The sequence below is a fragment of the Meles meles genome, chromosome 1 (genome assembly GCF_922984935.1).
Source record: "Meles meles chromosome 1, mMelMel3.1 paternal haplotype, whole genome shotgun sequence".
Lineage (NCBI taxonomy): Eukaryota > Metazoa > Chordata > Mammalia > Carnivora > Mustelidae > Meles > Meles meles.
In genome coordinates this window covers 35,922,374-35,935,820 of record NC_060066.1, presented here as the reverse complement: position 1 = coordinate 35,935,820, position 13,447 = coordinate 35,922,374, and the positions used below count along the sequence as shown (strand labels likewise).

The following is a 13,447-nucleotide window of genomic DNA, read 5'->3' as shown; positions in this document are numbered from 1 at the left end:
TTATTTATTTATTTGACAGAGAAAGAGGGAACACAAGCAGGGGGAGTGGGAGAGGAAGAAGCAGGCTTCTTGCTGAGCAGGGAGCCCGATGTGGGGCTCAATCCCAGGACCCCGGGATCATGACCCGAGATGAAGGCAGATGCTTAACAACTGAGCCACCCATGTGCCCCTCCAGAGTCACTTCTTAAGAGACATATTAAAATGACAGGGAACTAACACATACCAAGTGCCAAATGGTACTGTGCTAATGAACTTTATTTGCATCATTTCATTTAATCTTGATGATAATCTCATGAGGTTTGATTATATTCTTTTGTATTAATGATGAAACAGAGGCTCAGATAAAATGAGATTATAGAAAATGCTAAAGCCAGGCTGAAGCTTTCTGCTACCTCATATTATCTGTCAAGAAGCTGACATTCTGGACATTGGTTAAGGCACTTTCATGCCTTCCTACCTTATATTTGCACAGAACCACTCTCATTTATAAAGAGCTTTCACGGGGTACCTGGGTGGCTCAGTGAGTTAAAACGTCTGCCTTCGACTCAGGTCATGATCCCAGGAATCTGGGATGGAGCCCCGCATCAGGATCTCTGCTCAGCAGGGAGCCTGCTTCCTCCTCTCTCTCTGCCTGCCTTTCTGCCTACTTGTGAGCTCACTTTCTGTCAAATAAATGAATAAAATCTTTAAAAAAAATTATAAAAAAAAATAAAGAGCTTCCACATGCTTCATCTCATATGAGCTTTATTATAACCGTAGGTGAAAAATCTCGTATTTTAAGGATACTTATTTATTTATTTATTTATTTAGAGAGAACATGAGCCAGAGGGAGGGGGGCCAGAAGGAAAGAGGGAGACAGAGACTCTCAAGCAGATGTGGGACTTGATCTCATGACCCCGAGATCATGATCTGAGCCAAAATCAAGAGTCAAGACACTGAACCGAATGAGCCACCCAGGTGCCCTGAAAATCTCATATTTTAGATGTGCTAGCCACCAAATACATTATATGAGTGAGAACATATTCAGAAACATTAACTGACATAAAACACAAGGTCATCAGCTAATAAGTGGCAAAATTAGAATTAAAACCCCAGATCCTCTGAGGTCTGGTGAGTTTTCATTGTATCTTGCACTCCAGAGGAACACACCCAACATCGGTATCTTTGACCCAATGTTATCCATGTTCAGATCTCATGAGTAACGTAAGGAACAGTATCTGGGAAATAGGAAGAAATTAGCACATGTGGGAAGAAAGTTAAAGTATGGAGTACTATCTATCCTGATGAGGAAGGTCTGGGTCTGAGAAAAACCAGGGCATCAGAAACAGAGAAGGTTACCTATGGGCTCGGGGGTTTAAAGGAGTATAGGGGACATTAGGAGCCTCTGGAAGGATGGCACCATGAAGAGGCTCAGAAGGGCAACATCAACCTTCGATGGCTTCTCCTCTGCCAAATGTTATTCCTCTTGGGCCTAGGAGCCATTGTAATTATAATCAAAGCAACTTCTCTTTTCTTTTAAGATATTATTTATTTGTTTGACAGACAGAGATCACAAGTAGACAGACAGACAGGCAGAGAGAGAGGGGGAAGCAGGCTCCCTGCAGAGCAGAGAGCCCGATGTGGGGCTCGATCCCAGAACCCTGAGACCATGACCTGAGCCGAAGGCAGAGGCTTAACCCACTGAGCCATCCAGGCACCCCACAAAGCAACTTCTGTTCAAATGCCCCACCCTTTCCAGATTCCATGCTGCAAGAAAGCAAAAGAATAATTTCCAACTTTCAGTTGCTCCACATGCCACCATGATTTTGTGATCGAGAGGAGCATCACACAAGACACCGTGGAGACCATTCAATGGGGGAGAATAATCAGACCAAAGGGAGGACAGGATACAGGAACAGAGGAGAGGGGCACGAGACATTAGGACATCATTTCCAACCCAAAGCTGGGGAGAAAATGGCAGGCACTCCATTTTGGAAAGAAATCACATTTCATATTACTCCAGGCAAGTTCCAAGGAGGCATCAGCCCATGTGAGAAGTCACATCTGATATTATATCTCTATAACAAGATGCACAACAGGCACTCTCAAGTGTTTACAATACTTGAAAGTGCAAAGTTTCACAGTCAGTCACAAGTTCATAAGAGCTACGTGCTTCTTTCATTGGGGAGAGGCTATACCATGCTGGGATTCCAGAGGGCAACATGGCTTCCCCACTCTTCAAAACAGAACAGCTCAAACCATCCTCTGACAATGTTAACTACTGAGGAACAGAAAACACCCCAGGCAGAGAGTGACAGACCAATTTTGTAAACAGCAGGTTGGCAAGGTATAAACAAGAGTGGAAAGAAAACATTCAACTTACTAAAAAAAATCATTGCAATTGACAAGGATAATAAGATGGGAATAAATTCATTCTCAAATATCATGGAACAACAAAAGCTCAGAGAAGTGTTAAATCACAAGCCAGGCGGCTGGAGGAATTTGCAAGGATCCGTCCCCATCTGCCAACTCGTCCCTTTTGGTACCAGGCTGGATGGCACAGACTCCTCCTCCAGTTTCACAAGCTTGGGGCTTGTTTTTTGGTTTGGGTTTTTCCTTCCATGTAGCACAACCAGCATTTTCAAGACTGGTGCAACTTTCCCAAGTCACATCTTTCTTCTTCTCCGACCCCACAAACGAAGTTGCTTTGGAGAACCACACACCACAATATTTCCATCTTTCATTTGACTGAGTCATGTTCTTGCATGCAAGGAAAATATGTTCACATATTTATATTAAATCATAGTAAATCTTTTATATAATCACTTGTGTTGTAGGAAGACATAATGCAGCCAAATGCCAGCATCTTCTGTCCTTTCAACCATTCTACCAGTAATTAAGCACTGAACACATACTCTCAACAGCGACCTAGGGGTAACAGAATGAGTTGGGTCCTGGCTTTAAGGACCACACAGTCCAATGGAGGAGAGAGACTCAGAAATAAATAATTCAAAGAAGGGGTGAAGCTCCCTTAACCTTCCTCTGACATTTTTTCCACTCCCCAGCAGTCTGCTTCCAAGCCAAATATGCCTCTGTAGGCCAAGTGATCAGAGGATTGAGTAGTTATGGCTAAGCAAGCACAGATAGATATTGAATAGGCTCATGTTTTCCTGTGAGGAAAGGAAGTCCTTTCTAGAAAGTTCTCTTTCATCTTCCTCCACCTCCATCAATGCCTTGCTCTACAAACCTGTTCTCAACCTCAGACCTCCAAACTGCCTTGTTGGACTTACAATCTTCCCTACTTCTAGTTATTATTATCGATGGCACCCATGTCATGCATATTTATTATATGCCAAGAATGGCCCATATACACCTGGGTGGCTCAGTGGATTAAGCCGCTGCCTTCGGCTCAGGTCATGATCTCAGGGTCCTGGGATCGAGCCCCGCATCGGGCTCTCTGCTCCACAGGGAGCCTGCTTCCTCCTCTCTCTCTGCCTGCCTCTCTGCCTGCTTGTGATCTCTCTCTTTCCGTCAAATAAATAAATAAAATCTAAAAAAAAAAAAAAAAAGAATGGCCCATATAGTAGCTTGTTGAACTTTCATAAAAACCTCAGGGTGGGCTTCGTTTTTGTTTGTTTGTTTTAAGACTTATTTTTAAGTAATCTCTATACCCAACATGGGGCTCGAACTTACAGCCCTGAGATCAAGGGTCACACGCTCTACTGACTGAGCCAGCCAGGCATCTCTCAAGATGGGCTTTGCTATCCTGGTGTTACAGAGGACAGAACTGAATCTCAGAAAACTTTGGGGACTTGCACAAGGACATAAAACTGATCAGTAGAAGGGCGCCTGGGTGGCTCGGTGGGTTAAAGCCTCTGACTTCTGCTCAGGTCATGATCCTAGGGTCTTGGGATCTAGCCCCGCATCAGGCTCTCTGCTCAGCGGGGAGCCTGCTTCCTCCTTTCTGCCTCTCTGCCTACTTGTGAACTCTATCTCTGTTGAATAAATAAATTAAAAATATCTTTAAAAATTTAAAAAAAACTGATCAGTGGGAAAACTTAGATTAGAAGGCAGGAGTGTGTGATTAGACAGGTTCTTAAACAGTACACTAGTCTGCCTTGGTAGGCATGCGTAGTCCAACTCCCCTGCTAGGTTACTCACACCATAAGGACAGAGGTTGGCATTTCCATTTTTTTAACAGTCCCTAGGCAGGGTGGGACTATGAGCAGGCAGAGTAGGCATCTGCTTGTGTGATGTGATTTAGGGGAAGCTGGACAAGGATGGGTTAAAAATATCTCCACGGTTGCCCAGCACAGTGCCTGGACTTTCACCACTGGAGGTGCATTACTTTTGGCCTGAGTCTTTCTGGTCTCCAGGGTTGGTTTATTAGAACATGCCCTAAGAGGAGTCATACTCAGCTGAGATCTCAGTGAGGGTCAGGGCCTCAGAGCATGAGTCACAGGAGCGATGCCCAGAAAGGAGCCTGGCAGCTCCAAGTGGGTACAGTGGTTCTGAGGAGACAACAGGAGGTTCTGAAGACAGGAGTGGGCATTTTGTTGGACTGGCCCCACCTCTGTGACCCTCAGCACAGAGGGAGGCAAAGGGAAGGTATATAATTCCTTTGGTTTGAGGAAACACCATTTGATCAGGTGTAAGAGTTGCAGGCATGGGGCATGGCGGCAGGTGGGCATCAAACACTTAGGAACTCGAACCTTGTGAAGGCATAAAAGACAAAGCGGCGGAATCCTTGCCCTCAAAGAACTTATAGTCTCTCTGTGGAAAGTAATTGTCAATAGCAAACAATGGGTGTATAAGACAAGACAGGAATGACCAAGCACAGATACATATGTGTAACAGGAAACTGGGGAAAAGAAGAGCTCAGTGTGGAAGAAGGCAGTTTCAGCTTCATTGGGGTACATGGGACCCCTAGAGCAGTATCAAATAAAGAGATTGAATGACTCAGCGAGAGCCTAGCTTATGCCAAAAGACCAAGTCGGCCACAACCAACTGCTACCTCAGCGCTCCAAACCGGGAAGTCCACCCCAGATTTGATGACCATGAGGCACAATGATGTTAGGATGATCTAGAAACAAAATCTGAAGACAATTCTAATGTACAGAGATACTATTTAGAAAATATATTACTGCAAGTTAAGTCCAGCTTTTTAAATGAAAAGATCTAATGGTTGCTCCAATTGTAATAAATCAATCCAGAATTTCAATAATAGGTGAAAGTATCAGATTTATATACTCAAACAGATGGCAAAGGCAAGTCTCAGTCTTTCTGAAACTGAGGGCAAGAGAGCCGATGACCACCGTGGGCCAACAACCTTGGCAAATCCAAGACCTTCCACTGAATTCAGCTCTGATAAAGAACGGCTTTATCCTGTGACCTTCCAGCAAACGCCAAATGCTCTTCTTCTGGGCTTTCACCGAATACTTCCTTCACAAGCAGGAAAGGTTACTTCTATTTACTCTAACTTATTTGGTATTTTTTTAAAAGATCCCTTTATTTAATTCTCACGAAAAAAAAAAAACAACCCCGAAGGAAGAAAAGGAAGGAAGAAAGCAAGTAAGCTTTGACCTTTCTACACTAAATGAGTGATTTTTACCGATAGCTATAGGTGATTATGTTCTCACCCTGCTGAATAACAACCTTTTGTATACCTGGCCCCAGAGAAACCAAGAGCTACAGCCTAAGGCTTGCTTGTGAGCCAAGCAGTGAAAAGAAAACAATATAGGTAAAAAGACGTGAAAAAGAGGTAAAGGGTGCAAGAGGAGGAACCACAAGAAATCCTTCCTCCTTCGAATTTCTTAATTGAATTATTGCAACATACATACTTCCTTTTCATTTCAGCTTGGTTGCTAATAAGCCTCCTTTCCACCAGTTGACTGTTTTCAAGGCAGCTGCATATTGGAGACACAAGCAGCAAAGGTCTCTGGCTCAGTCAGCTAATAGGTTTGTATCGATCTCTGTGGAGACGCACAGATCCAGCCATCACAGGATACAAACCCGCAGTTAGAAGTGGTATCTAACAAACAATACATGTGCTGTATTTCCAGATGGAAGCAGCAACTTGGAAACTGTTGCTCCAATGCCAAAAGGCTAGGATTTCTGGAACGTTTGGTGTTACAAGGGGCAATCAGAAAAAAAAAAAAAAATATTTTTTTTTTTTTGAGATCCTGAAAATCTGGGGGGTGATTATGGCACTGAAGCAAAATGACAATATCTGTATCTATCATTTCTGCATCTATCATTTTATGAGAAAAGGTTTCAGAATCCAGAAAAAAGAAGTCAGGGAAAATGAATATTTAACATATTTAAAATACACAAATTTTAAGCATCACGTAAAGTGTGTAAAAATTACTACCTAAACAATATCAACCTATTAATAATTATTAGTAGACTGAATTTAAAAACATAAGTATTAAAAAACTACAGCCTCAAAAAAGAGAAAAATTAAGTCATGAAATGTTGAAAATGAGATCATATTATTTAAACTTTCACGAGAGTTCTTAAAAGGCAAAAATATTGCTGAAATTTTGTCCAAATTTCTTCACTGCTAATCAAAAAGAAAACACCAGTTAGGAAAATGTGATGTATTTATGAATGATCTCCAAATATATTTTTCTGGCTCCTTCAGCTTGAATAACTGGAACTCTCATTTGATAACTTTGAGGAATATTTTTAAATTTTGCAGAATATTTTTAAACATAATTATGTGGCGGGGGAAGGGGTTGGGGTGGGGATGAAATTTATTTATTTCCTTTAAGATGTAGTTTGCTTGAAAATAAGAAGCCAGCCTTTCCAGTTTGTTCTCTTCTTCTTTAGTTGGCTCATCTATGCCCAGCTGCCTGGATCTGTTTCAAAACTCTCCTGTGGTAGTGGATATGCTCTAAGGCGATCCCCAACGAGCCAGGCCCTCGTGTGATCCTCTCCTCTAAGGAGAAAGCAGAGCCTGTGACTTGCTTCTAGCCAATGGACTATGGCAAAGCCTATGGGAAAGTCACTCCCTTGATAAGATTACATTATGCAAGTCTCCACCGTATAGACTAGAGTAAGAGATTCTACTGCGGGCTCTGAAGTCAGCTACCCTGTTATGACAGGGCCTGTGAGAGGCGGGCAGCCACATGGCCAGGAACAGTGAGCAACACCTAGGAGAGGAGAGCACCCAGGTGACAGTCAGCAAGAAGACGGGGGACCTCAGTCCTCCAACCTTAACTGAATTCCACCAACAAGCACGTGAACTTGGAAGAAAAAAGCTCCCAAAATGACCATAGCATAGTCAACCTCTTGATTATATCCTTATGAGACGTGGAGCAGAGGACCCATCCAGATTCCTGATCCAAAGAAACTATGGGATAATAATTATGTGTTGTTTTAAGGCACTAAATTTGTGGTAATTTGTTATGCTTCAATATATAACTGATGCACAAATCATAATCCACTTGGAGCTCCAACAACTGTTATTCTTGAAAAAAAAAAAAAAAAAAGGTTTGTGTTGCCAATTGTTATCTTCTTCCTCCACTTGGAGCTAGCAGAAAGACAGGAGAATGCTTTATAGATGTGTCTACATTTATCCAATTCAAAACGTTAATGTGGAATATAATTCTCTGTGTAGGATTCTCAAAATATAAATTAGTTAAATTCAGCATTTTTCAACATGCTATTATTTTGGTACTTCGAAAATGGAGAGTACACTTCTAAACCAGTTTTTTTTTTTATGTGCATGCTTCCTTATTTTTTTAAATAAATGTTTTATTTCAAACAGTTTCAGATTTGCAGAATTATCAGTATATGGAGAGTTCTTGTATATCCCTTACTCAGATTTTATCATTAACATCTTACATTACTATAGGACATTTTTCACAATTAATGAACTAACACTGATATACTATTAACTAAACTCTATAGTTTATTCGGATTTCCTTGGTTTTTACCTAATGTCCTTGGTCTGTTCCAGGATCTCATCCACAATGCCACATTTACAGTTAGTGGTCTTGTCTCCTTAGGCTTCTCTTGGTTGTGACTGCCAGTATTTTTAATGACCCTGATAGTTTTGAGGAATAGTAGTCAGGTATTTTGTAGGATGTACTGAAATTTGTCTTGTGTTTTTCTCATAACAAGAGTGTGGTGAGGTGTTTTGGGGAAGAGGACCAGAGGTAAAGCATCAGTCTTATCACACCTTGTGAAGGACACAGACTATCAGGATGACCTATCACTGGGAATGTTAATCTGGATGACCTGGCTTGAGATAGTGTTTGTCAAGTTCCTCCGTGGTGTGTCGCTCTTCCCCAGTCCCCTCTCCCACCCTTTTCCTACTGTCCTCCTTGGAGGAAAATCGGGGTGTGCAACCCCCATGGGGAGTCATCCTTTACCTCCTGGAAAGCGGAGTATCTACATGGAGTATTTGGAATTCTTCCACGTGGGAGATCTATCTATTCTCTTCATATATATTTTTTTTCTTAAGATTTTATTTATTTATTTGTCAGAGAGGCAGAGAGAGTACAGGCAGGCAGAATGGCAGGCAGAGGCAGAGGGAGAAGCAGGCTTTCCACGGAGCAAGTAGCCTGATGTGGGACTCGATCCCAGGATGCTGGGATTATGACCTGAGCCAAAAGCAGCTGCTTAACCGACTGAGCCACCCAGGTGCCCCTATTCTCTTCATATATTGATCCCATTATTAATATCTGAATATATATTGATTTTATGCTTTGGGCTATACCACTACTTGATTTTGTTGCTCGAAGTGTTGCGGCTTTGGTGGTTGAGAGTACTTTTGTTAACTCCTATGTCCTTGTGACACACTGTGTCACACTGTTGGGAGGTGTTTTTTTGCTTTGTTTTGTTTTTCATTTTTCTTTTAGCATTACTTACTTTCTGGCACTACAAGATTCTCCAGCCTCATTCTGTGTACTTCTTGCCTCAGTCCTAAATCAGCTATTTTCCCAAGAAGCTTGGGTTCCTTTTATTGGAAAATAGTATTAAAAGCAAGATTTGGGCGGTAGGTGTGTTTATTGCTACTGAGGTGTCATTGCTTCTAGGCCAAACCAATTTTTCAGTCTCTAGACAGGGGACCTTGGAATGTTCCTATATGCATCATGTATTTTAATTTACTCAACATTTTTACAAAAATTACTATGCATCAGGCATTCTTTGAAGCCTTTTGTAAATATTAACGCATTTAATCCTTGTAAAAACCTCTGAACAACAAGATAGGTGGTATGATTAGCCCCATTTTATAAATGAAAAAACTGGGATACTGAGGGGTTTAAACATGAGGCCGAAGTCATAGAGCTAGTAAGTGCCAGAACCAGGAACTGAACTCAAGCACCTTGTTCCAGATTTGGGGGACTAACCAGCACACCACATTGCCTCACAGTGGCAAGGACCTCACAGAGCAGCAGATTAATGGATTAATGAGTCCACCTACATTCATTCTCCAACCAATACCTATTATGTGCCCATTAGGTGCTAAATTCTGTGCTAGATGTTAATTGGTTTAATGCCATTTGAGATACTTTCTTGGGCTACAGCCCAATTTAGAATGAAGGAAGAGGCGTAATGTTTCGTCCCCTGAGAGGGCTCTGGCAGCAGCAAAGGATGAAGAGGGTGAAATGAAACCACTCCGTTCAGGGGCCGCAGATGCACTTTCTTAGGCTACAGGTAATATCCCGGGGTGAGAGTCAGTGCCTGCTTTATTTTGTACCTTTCTGGTATCCTTTCTGCAAATGTTAAAGAAAAAGTTTATTATCTTTTCCTATATATGAAACACCCAGTCATGATGCCACTGTTCACTGATAAAATATTTGAAACTGTCTTTTGTGAAAATCATTGAACAAAACTGAGATTTCCATTTACAGCTGACTGAAAGAAAATTTTAAATGTACACTTACTTTATGACAGTCACTAGTGGGTGGTTCCCAGAGACCAAGCTGAGATAATCTGAAAGGAAACAGGCAAAATAACCATGCTGAACGCAAGTGTCTGCAAGGACTACAACATGAGTTTTCCCCATACATTTAGTGGCAGAGCTCTGTGAACTTCCCATGACCTGGCTTTAGTTGCCAATAACAAGTTTTGAGAACGGGAGGACAGGAGGGATGGAGATGGGTTTGGCAGAAAGGACTCACCTAGAAAAAGAAGGTGGAGGTTGACACAGTAGGGAATCTTGCACTGACCTCTTGCTGATATTTATAAATTCCTTGGAAGAGGACATGGATTCAAGGGAAGGGATAGTCAAGAATATGGACCTTCATTTTTCAGGTGAGAGCAAGTATCAAAAGAGCCACCTTCGAGATGTACCAAGGGTTAGGGGTATTCCAAAAAGAATTAGCAAACCCAGTGCCTTAATGCTACAACAAGAAATCAAAATATAATAGGTGAATAAATGGGAATAATGTAGTGATTAGATTCATAGGTCAGGGGAAAGGAATAATCAAAGGGTTTAGTCTGTGAGAGCTAAATAACTCAGTTCAGCTGAGTGGGTTTGATTGGGAAGACTTCAAGGAGGGGGTGTGATGCGCTGAATCCCTTTGCCAATGGCCATGGGAGAGGGGTGGTCTCTCAGATTTTGTTTCTGACATTTACAACCTCTCTCTGAGAAAAAAGTGCATTTGGGTATCTCTGGGGGTACCAGTCTAGACAATGTAATTAGTCCATCTGATGTAGTTTCAAAACTCAACAAGGTCGAAGACTTCTTGGGAAACTCACATCATTTAATTCTTAAATATCAAAGTATCACTTTTTTTTTTAAGATTTTATTTATTTATCTGACAGAGATGACAAGTAGGCAGAGAGGCAGAGAGAGGGGGGAAGCAGGATCCCCGCCGAGCAGAGAGCCCATGTGGGGCTTGATCCCAGGACCCCAGGACCATGACCCAAGCTGAAGGCAGAGGCTTTAACCCACTGAGCCACCCAGGCGCCCCCAAAGTATCACTTTTATCAGGAATTGGGCAACTGTTTGGATTTCAAAATAGCCTCCTTTTTTAATTTAAAATATTGTAATAATTCAAGGAAAAGGTGTTCCAACTGACATGTTAGAAAAAAAAGTAATATTCTACCGATTTCAGTGTATTTGATGATATACCAATCATTGCAAAATGTATCTGTCAACATACCAAGGACTCATATTCCTCCAAGAATTTAACAAAGTATTGAATATACTTAAACCAGAACTAGGAGTTTTACCAAAGAGTTAATAGATGTGTCCCTTCAAACATAGACTAGAGGCAAAATATTTCAGTGATAAGGACCTCAGGCAGGTTATTAAACCTCTGAATGTTCCACAAATAATAGTTATAATGTTATTTTTAGTGCCAGTAATATAAGAATTCTGATCTAAGATAGATTCTTAATGTTTTTCTTACTTATAATAACCTATACACTTTAATAATACAGACATTTAGAAGAGACTTTGGTTTAATAAAATGTAATCTTTCCAAGCTTTTTTTTTTAAAGATTTTATTTATTTATTTATTTGACAGACAGAGATCACATGTAGGCAGAGAGGCAGGCGGGGGTGCAGGGGAGGGGAAGCAGGCTCCCCACTGAGCAGAGACCCCGCCCCCCCAGATGTGGGGCTTGATCCCAGGACCCTAAGATCATGACCCGAGCCGAAGGCAGAGGTTTTAACCAAGGAGCCACCCAGGCGCCCCTCCAAGCATGGTTTTTTTAACTGGAAAAAAAAAAAAATCTGTGAAATGGCTTTTATACATTTTCCTTTATCTCACAGTTACTTTGTTGACATACAAACAGATTACAATTTGAAAAATGGTATCTTATAGTTTTCTTTGTTAGGATGTGGAATCTAATCAAGGTGAATTCACAGTGTTTTACATTTTGAAATACAGTTAACTCCATTTCAGACTTTCCGATTTTACTGAAACAACAACAAAGGACATTTGGTTACAATGGCAAGGTAGATAAATGAGCAGTTACTAGAGCTGACCTGGCATAGGACGCCAACAGCTGTCATTAATATCAGAGTGGACAAGTCATTCAAGACCAAGCTTGTTGGAGGCCTCTCAGTCAGCTGGGCTGAGATCAGGAGAAGAGAACATCCCATGAAAGGTATCAAAAGCTCTGACTGTTCTCCAGGCCTCCAGACAACTTTCATTGATCTGCACACAGGAGTACATTGAAACACAGCCTGTCTTACCTATTTTTTTCTCAGAGATTGCTAAAACAATGCTGGAGGTCGGGTGTGAAGGTAGATAGGAATGCACCTGTAAATAATGAACAAGGTATAGAATCTATTTTTACATAATAGCAGCTTTCCTTGAGACATACATAAGGGAAATTTTGTAGATTACATAATATCTTGCTAATTTAAATGATCACTTCAGGGAAACAAGGAGATAAGGCGCAAAGGACAGGAATTCTGGGGTCTAGTCCAGGCTTGGCCATTACTAGCAGTCGCCTACCATTACTAGGCCTCTTTATACAGAAAAGCACATGTATTAACTCTAAAATCCCTTTCTGACATCCATTTCAAGTCAGCCCTTACTTTTCCCATAAGAGCTCCATCAGGAAATTTATGGTTGGTGAGCAAATAAATACAGATGTAGCCAAATTTGGTTTTTCAGAACCTTAAGTGAATCCTCTTTTAATTGTGTCAGTGCATGAAATAGTTACTTTATGTATTTTGGGTTGCATATACAAATTTCAAGGCTTATGATATGAATATCTGAGAATATTCGGATAAAAACTGCTTTGAAATGTTTTAAGTGTTGTATGAGGATACTGTTCAGTTACCAACACCAGTATTTCTAAATAGCCTATCCGTCAGCCCTAACATCCACTCATGTGAATGACGAATAAAATGGTTTCTGGTCTCAGTGTCGATACCTAGTTTTTTAGATGCCAAAACATAGCATTTCCACTGAACAGTATATTGTGACATGAACTTCTAAATAAAATCAAATAGCTCTTTACACTTTCATTTTAATATGATTTAATAAGTCTAGTAATTTGAATATCAGAATCCAACCCTCATTTTCCTCAGGAAGTGGAAAAGGCTTAATATTTATTCATCTGGAAAAAAAATGTTCCATGCTCCAAAACACAATTAAACTAGAAACAGATGATACTCATCCTCTCAGGGGCATTTAGCACACGCTAAATATATTCACAGCACAGTTGATCATTTATAAAAACAGCTACCATCGCGACCAGAGAGTTGTGTCCACGGCAGTTCATTCATGGTCTAGAGTGAGAAGCCATGAATTCTGCGAGGCTGGAGGCCACCTCAAAACAACAGGCAATCGATATTGCTCTGTTTTACAAAATGCTTAATAAAAATATTTTAAAACATTCTGTTCTCTTGTTTTCTACTTTTAGACTGAGTGCTTAAATGAGAATTAATCGAGTTCTCTCCACTTCAGTACATAGGGAAATCAAGTATGGAGGGAATAGACTTAATAGGATTCTAGTTTCCATGAAAGGATCATTACTTCTGCCCTTGCTC

General features: G+C 40.9%; 1 protein-coding gene across 3 annotated transcripts in view; it reads right to left on the bottom strand.

Moving 5' to 3' along the window:
* The window catches only part of NCALD (neurocalcin delta), a 371,716-nt gene that overhangs the window by 165,949 nt on the left and 192,320 nt on the right, over positions 1-13,447 (bottom strand). Inside the window, exon 3 of one of the 3 annotated variants that reach the window (XM_046016599.1) lies at positions 9,876-9,924. The exons of the other annotated variants lie outside the window; for them this stretch is intronic. The gene's annotated coding sequence lies outside the window, so the exon portion shown is untranslated. The remainder of the gene's footprint in view (positions 1-9,875; positions 9,925-13,447) is intronic. 3 annotated transcript variants of the gene reach the window in all.